At 35.8% G+C, this 10,401-nt stretch overlaps 1 long non-coding RNA gene across 1 annotated transcript; it reads right to left on the reverse strand.

Moving 5' to 3' along the window:
- Nucleotides 1-211: 211 nt before the first annotated feature.
- LOC122020766 lies at nucleotides 212-2,044 on the reverse strand. Its single transcript, XR_006122319.1, has 5 exons — nucleotides 1,804-2,044; nucleotides 1,624-1,706; nucleotides 1,443-1,568; nucleotides 1,226-1,284; nucleotides 212-254 (listed from the first exon to the last, which is right to left on the reverse strand). It is a non-coding gene; the product is annotated as an uncharacterized LOC122020766 (long non-coding RNA).
- Nucleotides 2,045-10,401: the final 8,357 nt, after the last annotated feature.

The raw sequence follows: 10,401 nt of genomic DNA on the forward strand, positions 1-10,401 counted from the left end.
TAAAGTACCAAACATCAACATCCAAACATCAAAAAAGTTTACAAAACTAAATAGTACCCATAACAATATATCACACATATATATGAAGTCCAAAATATCTTGTTTTGTTGGATCAAATCTTCTCTACCTGTGCATCTTCTAAACACCATGTGCATCTTCTAAACACCATATCGAGAACTGCAGCCTTTTCTGCTTTCTCCTCCCTCATAGCTTTTCTTTTCTTCTCCTTTCTAGGTATGGTCATTATCTTTTCCCTGAGGTAAATAGCATATGATTGCAAGTTAAGTCATTTCCCAGGAGTAAATGGCATAAAGATGATGATGACAATGACGCTGTACACAATTGAATATGATAACAATACTTCTTTCTAGGCACAAACTAAAATTACTGCATACCTCAATTTCAGTTCAAGTTATCTACAAAATATCATTGATCAAGAACCTACAATCCAAACATCATTAAAGTACCAAAGATCAACATCCAAACATCAAAGTTTACAAAACTAAATAGTACTCATAACAATATATCACACATATATATGCCAAAGTATCTTGTTTTGTTGGATCAAATCTTCTCTACTTGTGTATCTTCTAAACACCCTTTTACTTCCTGTGAAAATAAAAATCATATGATTTTAATCCAATTCAACAACAACAAGTCTAGCTAGTCTCCAGTAATATAGAGCTTTAGAGTTTGCAAAGTATATAACAAAAACTGGCTAACAAGGTTTGTTATTTTTTTCATTGTGATATACTCTAAATTAAAAGAAACATTAAAAATCTACTTGGCATAACATTTTTAGTTGTCCCCACAATTCTATTTGTTGGCAGTCAGTACCTTATGGTGACCACTTGTTGCAATGAACTTTGTAAATAAAGCAATGTTTACTCCTAAGCAACATCGTGGATTACAAATACATGACATTAAGTTATTGTAATATCAACAAAAATTAGTATTAGATTATTGACCTCACTTGCCATTAGGAATATATATAGACATGGTACTTTACTGCACCACATAGAAACATCAAAGGTTGACACAAAAAAAGGTACACATAAGGTAGAAAATATGCTTGAAAGAAAATACAAGATTCTTACTGCACCAATATTTGCTAAAATCTAAATGAATCCATATATATATTATTTTTCCAGGCAATGAATAGAGGAACCAACATGTAGATAAAGTATCAATTAATACTGAATGTTGTTGAAAGCTAAGGACATACCTCTCCTCTTCCAAGCACTGATGAATTGCATGAGCACAGCGAAGGCTTCCAGAATAAACCTAAATCATGAGTTCCAAAAAGAAGATATCATGTTTCTATACCTGGCATACATCATTTGTATAATTTCTTGTAGTATTAAAAGAAGTAATTAAGAAACCAAACTTATCATGTGTGCTCCTTTAATCAATGGAAAATATTTTGAATTGCAAAAACTTACTTGTATGAGCGAAGGCTTTGATTTCCCGACAATAGAAATGAACTTTGGTCATATCACTCGGCATACCTAATTGCAATCATAAAAGTTGCTAATCAATTCTTCTACATATCATATCACTCAGCATACCTAACTGCAATCATAAAAGTTGCTAATCAATTCTTCTACATAAAGGCTTACACACCTCATATGCACATGCTGACATTTTTGCATCAGTAGAACAATGAACATACCAAGTGAAGATGAATTAATAATTGGGAGTTCGATCTCTAAGAAATGGATGAATTATTGCTGACATGCTAAAGACAACGACGGGATACTTGTCAACAACATATCATTCTATATTGAGTAAAAAAAAACATACCATACTAGTAACTAAAACTTGAAATTCTCCAACAAGAAAGGATTCAGAGTGTTCATCAATGCCAAAAAGGTCATAATCTCTCTTCCATAAAGCATTTGTCAAAAGTTCAAATGCATAACGAATCTATAAAAGGAAAATATACATAACCATGATAGCAAGGTACTAGACGGATTAAAGAACATGATAACACCTTCCATCCATGCATGTGTTGATACATGACTTTCAAAAATCCAATTATGAAACATTTTGCTGTTTAGAAATTGAATAACTGAGAAGCAAAATAACATTGTATTTGAATCTTAACACACACCAACAATCTCATTTGTGGATTTAATGTAGAATCAGATTAGGCTGGGATATAAGGATAACAATAGTGTAGGTTAAGTAAGAAGAACTATTAGCCACTTCCCTATCTTGTGCTATATATATATATATATATATATATATATATATATATATATATATATGAAAAAATAGTCTAAATGAGGCAAAAATTGTAAATACATTATATTTCACTAAATCTATAACAATGAGTAGCACAAACCAAGATGAAGCCAAGTGAGGCATAAAATTCTTCTCATTCACATTCCACATCACTTGTGGATGATGTTTGCCATCCCTATGAATGGAATCAAATGCTTTATGGAAGAAAAGTCATATATCAGCCATCAAAGTGAGGAGAAAAAATCTCAAAAGAATAACCAATGAATTCTAAAAATGAATCTAGTTGTATTTTAAAGAAATTGAAAGTTTATTTGGATAGAACAAAGCAAACACTAGACAATATGGCTTGGATAAATACCATATCAATGCATTCTAAGACCAATGCATTATCGTCTAAAAAGTCATTCCTCAAACATCATTCAACTATAATTTGCAAATATAAGTGAAAGTGTATATGTTGGTGAACCTAGATATATTAGTAAGTATCAAAATTCAAAATATAAGTAAGAATACAAAATGATGAATCATTGTCATTGAAACAAATCTACTTTAAGGTCATTCAGAGAAGGTCATGTTCATATGACCCTAAGAATAAGAAATATGGATAAGAAAACAAACCTTAATGAGTTTGTTCGTAATTGGAAGATCTGATTCTACAAACCTAAAATGGTCACTATGGCAACAGACCCCTGCCACAGCTGGATCCTAACTTGCAACCGATGGAATCTCCAATAAAGATGCAGATCTTAAAGCTTACCATTGATTTGATATACACTAACAGTTGAAGAATTGGATGATGATGATGATGATGATGATGAGTGGGCGGAGGAGTGGCGGAGGAGGCTAGGTGTGGGCGGTGGGAGAAGTGGCTGAGGAAGCTAGGTCACGGGTGGTGCGAAGGAGTGGCAGAGGAGGCAAGGTGCGAGCAGCATTCTAGTTAGCAGAGAACAAGTCGTGTAAGTGCAAGGTGGCCATGAGCGACCTCGAGGATCTTTCTGTGGATTGCTGCAACGAGAGGAAGAAAGGGTTACCTCGCCGTTCAAGTAGCCGCTCGCGAACCGCCTATAAGCGAAGCGAGGCAACGGCTGCTTCGTGCTGGTGACTGAGCCTCAGTAGCCACCTCTCGAGCAGTCGGCACCCAACCTTGTCGCCTGCCTCCTCGTCAGCGGCCTCCTTGTCGGCGATGGAAGAAGATCGTGTTGTGCTGCAGAGAGGAAATGCGATCGCTGCGGGAAGGGAAAGTTTTAGGTTAGCAAAAAAATGAAAGGGAAAAGATCGTGATGAGAGATGAGTGGTGTGGATCTAGTTTCCTTCTTGCTTCGATCCAATGGTCCATGTAGCTTCAAATCTAGATGGAGGGTTGGATGACTTAGATCTGAATGAAGGAAGAAGATTTCTCTTGATCAGGATCAACAACTCATATTAATTCTGCTTGATCTCCATCATTTGACCTCCAAATAAAGTCAAATTTGGAGGAGGAGCGTCTTTCGCGGAGGAGTTGTGAAGGAGGAGTCGGAGATAGGTTTTTATTTGTTTGAAGAGTCACAGAGAAGTGGGTTTTAGGTTTTTCATGAAGTTAAAAAAACTGTTGTGTTTTTAGGATTCAACAACATTCAATAGACAACAATTTAATAAAACTGTTGTATATTATCACATAAGCAACACTAAAAGACAATAGTTTTTTAAAACCGTTGTCTTTGACACACATTAGACAACAGTTTTTTGAATGTTGGGTTCTTCGGGCCGCGAAAACCACTTTTCGCGTCGCGGAAACCCCGAATCACCCAAGGCCAACGGATCCGTGCAAGGAAAACCGAATGAAAATTACGAGTACGAGTTTGAAAAACCTTTTAGATCTACTCCTAGATCTACATGTTAAGAACTTTACCCTTGTTGCGTGCCTTTCGCTTATCCCGCTCGTCCAAGGTGTTGCCGGATCTCTAGACCGTCAAGTGTCGGTCCTCTAGAAGTATCTACACGGACACGTAGGTGGAGAAAAACCTCACACAAAGGTGTGCTAGCACCTTAGTGAGATTCGGCCAAGCAAAGAGGAGAGGGAGGGGGAGAGCTCGAGGAAGAAGGAAGAAAAATACACTTGAATGAATGAATGGAAAAATTCAATTCACCTTCAAAAGTGGCCGGCCACTTCTCCTTTGTGTAACTCCCCATTAAATGCAATTAATGTGAAGTTATTAAGAAAATGGCTTTGTAACTTCCATGAGGTGGCACCCATGATGATGTGGAGTAACATCATTGGTCCACTTCAATGCCAACTCACCAATGAGGTGGCATAAAGTCAAGTCAAACTTGACTTTTAATCTTCCTCTCAAGTCAAGTCAAAATTGACCAAATCTCTTCCATGGTTGATCGAATCCAACCATTTGATTCAAGCCAACTTAATATAATGAATCTAATTCATTTAATTAAATTGATTCAATGAGCCAAAAACTAAATTAGACTCATTGAACACATGAATCAACTTGAGTCAATGTAACGCCCACCCTTCTTACCCAACCAAAGGTGGCGCTACGTTCTTATACTACTTACGTACATGCTTTAGTTATAACAGCGGAAGTATAAAAACTTTAAAGAATTTAATTTATTAAGCATAATATCACATATTCTGATTTGTTCAAATGTGCATATATTGAACTTATAACTAAAAATATTAATTTGTCCGAATCGTCCTAGCCGAGCCACCACCACACACATCATTATCTGCTCCTCCTGCTGCTCCGTTGTACATCCAGCTTTCTCTTTTATCTGCGGTACAAGGAAAGTAAGCTATGAGCACTCATGGCTCAGTAAGTTCCTTTCCTACTCACTAAAACCGAGAATCATCGTATATCAAGAATGGATCAACATATCATCGTCTCAACTAATCATAACATAACATATCATTCTATTCAAACATATCATGCATATTTCTTATTCACATATCATTTCATAGAAGCATGAATATCATATCATAAAACAAATAAATCACAAGCATGAGACATACAAGGCATCATATTCATATCATAATATCACATGACATTATATCATATCATCATATAATTCAAGCACATATGAATGTAGGCAATGCATCGTGAATTTGAAAACTTATACTTAATAGTACTTGAAATTAATATCATCATCATTTGGGATCCCGATTTGTACCACATACTTAATGTGTAGGTCCAAGGTAGCAAGTCTTGAGCCCTACCATGCATACATACTAGGCCCGAGTCTTACTCCATCGACCTAGGGCACTCAAAGGCCCATTACTAACGAGGCCCGAGTCTTACTCCATCGACCCCGGGGCATTTACGGAGCCCACCCTTGGTACAAACCATAAAAATAACTTATCATGCATAACTATCATATCATGTCCTTAACAATCTTTCATGCATTTATTCTTTTTCATTTCTTTTCATTATGTATAGCATTTTCTATGCTATCACATATCATAACATAACTTCATTTCTTTTCATTATGTATAGCATTTTCTATGCTATCACATATCATAACATAACTTCATTTCTTTTCATTATGTATAGCATTTTCTATGCTATAACACATCATGGCATATTTCATAATATAACTTCATTATGCATATCATTTCGTAACTAAAGCAATCATGCATTCTAACTTATTATCATATCATTTTCATACAGCATGGCATAGACATATTTAATTTTTGTTCTAGGGTTTCTAGGGAATCTATCCCTTCATGGCCGAACACAAAATGATTCATTTAGGTCATACAAACATGTATCACATTCACACATTATCAAGTTTTCATAAGAAGTACTTTTAACCCCTTAGGTTTCATTTCCAAGGCCTCTAGGTCCTTTAAACCTTACTTGGCCGAAATTCATAGAATATAAACTTCCTTTAAGTGGCCTAAAGCATGGGAAACCTAAGTAAATTTCATAGCAAGATTTACTAAGAACATCATACACAAGGTTGGATCATAAACAAGCTAGGACTCTTGTGATCTTACATGTCATAAATCATGTAACTAATTTTCTACATTCCAATTAAACATGAGAGCATTAATCATCTTTCATAACATAATATCACAGAGGTCATTGAGCATATTAGAATTTTGTTTAAGCTTCTCTAAACCATCACCTTACCATGGCCGAAATATTAAGAGTAAGGTTCATGAGTTTCTTTCAACATACAAGCATACAACTCTTAAGAACTTTATATCATGTCATATAAGCATAGTTATTTTAAATTCAAGGTCCTCCTAACCCTAAATTCTTTCTTGGCCGAAACATGAGAGTGGGGTTCTTTTGGTTCCAATCAACTTCCAAGCAAGAAAACCATAGGAAGGTCCTTAGCATTTCATAGAGGGAAACTTGCACTAGTTTGGTTAGACAATAATTTTCCTAACCTATTTACAATATTTTTGATTGAAATTCTAGGGTTACATACACCTCTGATCATGCATCATATATGTATACAAACATAGGGGAAAACTTTCTTTCAAGGCATAGAAAAAGAATCCGAAAATCACATGAAAGCCTTGTACCGCAGGTGAGGGGAAGCTTACCTTCTTTGCTTAAGTTTCCTAGAGTTGAGAACTTGCTTGTGGACCTTTCTTCCTTGCTTGCTTTGCTCGGCACCAATGGAGGAAGCTAGGTCTTTTGGTGGAGAGGGGGAGGAAGAAGAGGTTTCTTCCTCTTGTGTTGCTCGGCAACAAGAAGAAGAAAAGAGGGAGAGAGTGAGTTCTCGGCACCAATGGAGGAGAGGAGGAGAATGAGTTGAGGATGAAGTTGAAGTCACCCTCCATGCCTATTTATACTAAAATGAGGGGAGGAAAACTTGACTTGATTCATCCTCCTCATTTACTTCTCCTCTTAATGAGAAAGAATATGCTAGAGAAATGCTTCTTGAGTTTCTCTCTTTTCTTTCTCTTAATTTCTCTCCTTTCTTTCCTTTAATTATAATTCTCATCTCTCCTTTTACAATATTCACTCCTATCACACTTGGTTAACACATGCATGCATCCACAAGAGAACCAAGGATCAAATCCTTCTCCTAACATATTTTTGTACAAAATAATTCATGTATATGCATTATGCATAAATATTTCATACATGCATATATAATATCTCATATCTCTTTTGTTTACATTAATTCCTTGCATTATAAATCATGTATAGAACTTTATATTCTCAACTTTATTTTCTTTCATAAAGTTTTTAATCATCTAAATCCTTCCTATCGTAACATTCAACGTAGACTATCTACACATTCTTTTCATTACATTCGTACTCTCATTGCCCTTACTTTATCTAGGCTTTCTAGGGGTGTTACAGTCAAACTCAAGTTAGCCCAATTAGGATTACTCTTAATCCAATTTGATTCATCAAATGAATCTAATCCTCTTGGTTCATCATTTGAACCTAATCTCCATTTAATTGTCCTAAGTGTGTGACCCTATAGGTTCTTGTAACGTTGGCAATGCCCTAAACCCATTTAGGAGCATAAGTAATGAGCGGTATCTAGCAACACATCATTACTACCCAAGTTAAAAGAATGTCGAGATCCGACATCACCTTGTGACTACTAATTGTGACTCCTCACAATATGTGACATTGTCCTTCTATCCTAGACATCTAGATTGATCAATATGAGGCATAGACCGTGTCATCCTCTAATCAATCTAAATCTTGAACTCCAAGTAGACTCACTCGATCAAATGAGCTCAACATCTAATGTTGACTCATTTGGGCATGGCCATGCATTTAGTGGTCTCACTCTATCAAGAATACCGATGTCGCTCCCGTCATATGGGAGGGATAGATCCCATCTACATCACTCACATCCCTCTACATAATTCGTTATATACCTAGTAATCGCCTTTATAGTCCACCCTGTTACAGGTGACGTTTGACGAAACCTGTAACGACCCAAATTTCCTCATTTTTAGCCCAAAAATAATTCAAAAATATTTATAAATGCTATATAAAAATTCTAGAGATTTTTAGAAATTTTTAGAGTATTTTTATGCAATTTTTGGAGTTCGTTTGGTATTTTTACCAAGGAGAATAAGTTTTAAAAATAAACTAAAAAAAGCAAAACCGGCCCAACCAACCGAGCTGCGCTCGATTTGTTAATCATATATGGAGCGATATATATTTAAGTAGTAGTTAGGAACAGTAAAATAAATTGGAAATAAAAGTGTGCGGCTGAGGAATCGAAGCCGAGATCTCTGAATTGGTTAAAACCTGGCTAACCAAGTGTGCTGCGGGCGGTTTTGTTAAGAATAGATAGTAAAAATTATTTAAGGTATAGTTGATAACAGAAATAACCCTAGGTTATAAAAAGGGATAAGTTAAGAGAGAAATTAATTTTCTCCCGAAACCCTTTCTCTCCTCTCTCGCGACGGCGATTCTTCTCGGGCGAAATCGTGGCAGGGAGCGATCCTGTCTCCGGCGGCCGGCGAGGTTGTTCTCCGAGGGATTTTCTTCACTTCTCGTCAAGGAGAAGCTTTGAGCACGAAGAAGAGCCGAGATTTGAAGCTTTACCCGAACCCTAGATCTCCTCCTTTTCGGTTGTAAGTCCAAGAACAAGAAGTAAGTGCTTCTCACCTGCAGTAGGAGTAGTTCCGAATTTTCGTTCTTCTTGTTTTCGAGTTTTATTCTCGATTTCGAAGCGTGCGGTGAAGATTGGTGTATTAAAACTTGCTGCCGTGAGTCTTATGAAGAAAAAAGGGAATTGTTTAAATGGGCTAGAATTGTTGTGGTTCTGGGTGGGTTCAGTGGATTGCAGTGCTTCATCTAGACCTGACGTTCTTTTTTATTGGTCAATCTGCTGTTAGAATCTTGTGTGGTTGGTCCTGTACATACGGTTTTAGATCCATTGATAGTGTAGATTAGTATTTAAATTTTGAGATTCCTTTATTAAATCTGAGCATGAAACCAATGGAAGGATTGTTAACCTACTATCATGCACAAATAGATTTTATGCTCTAGATATCACAGGCCATAGATGAATGTAGTTAGTGAAAGAATCGGATAGTAGATTTGATATTCTATTCCACTTGTTAGTTGTAGATTCTGAAGTTTATATTGTATTTATCTGCTGTTAGATGTACAGCTTTCGGTTTCTATTAGTTGAACAGTTTTAGTTTCATTGCTATCAGTTGAGCATGTGTAGCAAATTTAGTTTATATGGATACTCATGAGCAGTAGCAAATTTAGTTCGTATAGAATAGCATGAGCATGATTCACTTGCAGTAGTTGATCTTGTAATTGAATTTAATTTCCAAGATGTATTAGTTCTTAATTCTTTAGTTTTCAGCCTTTAGTTATTTACCATTTCAGATTTCATTAAAGCATTTAGCTTTAGTTTTCTCTATATATGCAGAATTTTGTTAGCTTGATATGCAGAATTTTGATTAGTATAGTTAGCATTTCAGATTTGATGTATTTTAGCATGAAGAATTGATATACATGTGTTGGTTAGCTTTTAATAGTTCTCTAATCTAAAGCATACCGTTAGATGTCTTTGCTATTTCAATGAACCTGAACAACCATTAACTTAAGCATGCACGGTTTAGCTTTCCTTGCTACTTAATGAGCATGCACAATTTGGTACCTGGCATGTTTGGTTAGATCTTTTATGCTATGCATAGGGCAAGAACAGCCCTCATTTTTAAAGTATGCAATTTAGATTTAAGTTTCTTTACTACCTCATTTAGAATGAACTGATCTACTTTTGGATTTAGTTATGATTCTCTACTGAATTACCAAAAGATAAGTAAAAGAAAGATAAAGAAAAGAAAGGAAAAAGGCTAAGGCCTTAAGTAAAATCCTGAAGTCAAGACTTTAGGGCTTTTGGCACACAAGGTGCTTATTAAATGCCAAGGCATTTTATTATAAGAAGTATTTAAAGATAAAAAGTATTTTACTTTTAAAGGGCATGTACCGGACACAAGGTCCAAGGGATGGGCTCCAAGATGCCCCTAGGCATAAGGCCTAGAAGTACCTTAGTAGTTTCGGGATTAGCTACCTCGACTCTTATTAAGGATGCGCGCAAATTGGTAAAATACCAAAGTGGTACAATGCCGGGCCCAAGAGAAGTTGATTATTATTTTGAAGTATAAAAGTAAAAGTTTTTGGAAACAAATGAAACAAACATCAAATATGTTTAGAA

Source organism: Zingiber officinale, chromosome 9A (genome assembly GCF_018446385.1).
Source record: "Zingiber officinale cultivar Zhangliang chromosome 9A, Zo_v1.1, whole genome shotgun sequence".
Taxonomy (NCBI): domain Eukaryota; kingdom Viridiplantae; phylum Streptophyta; class Magnoliopsida; order Zingiberales; family Zingiberaceae; genus Zingiber; species Zingiber officinale.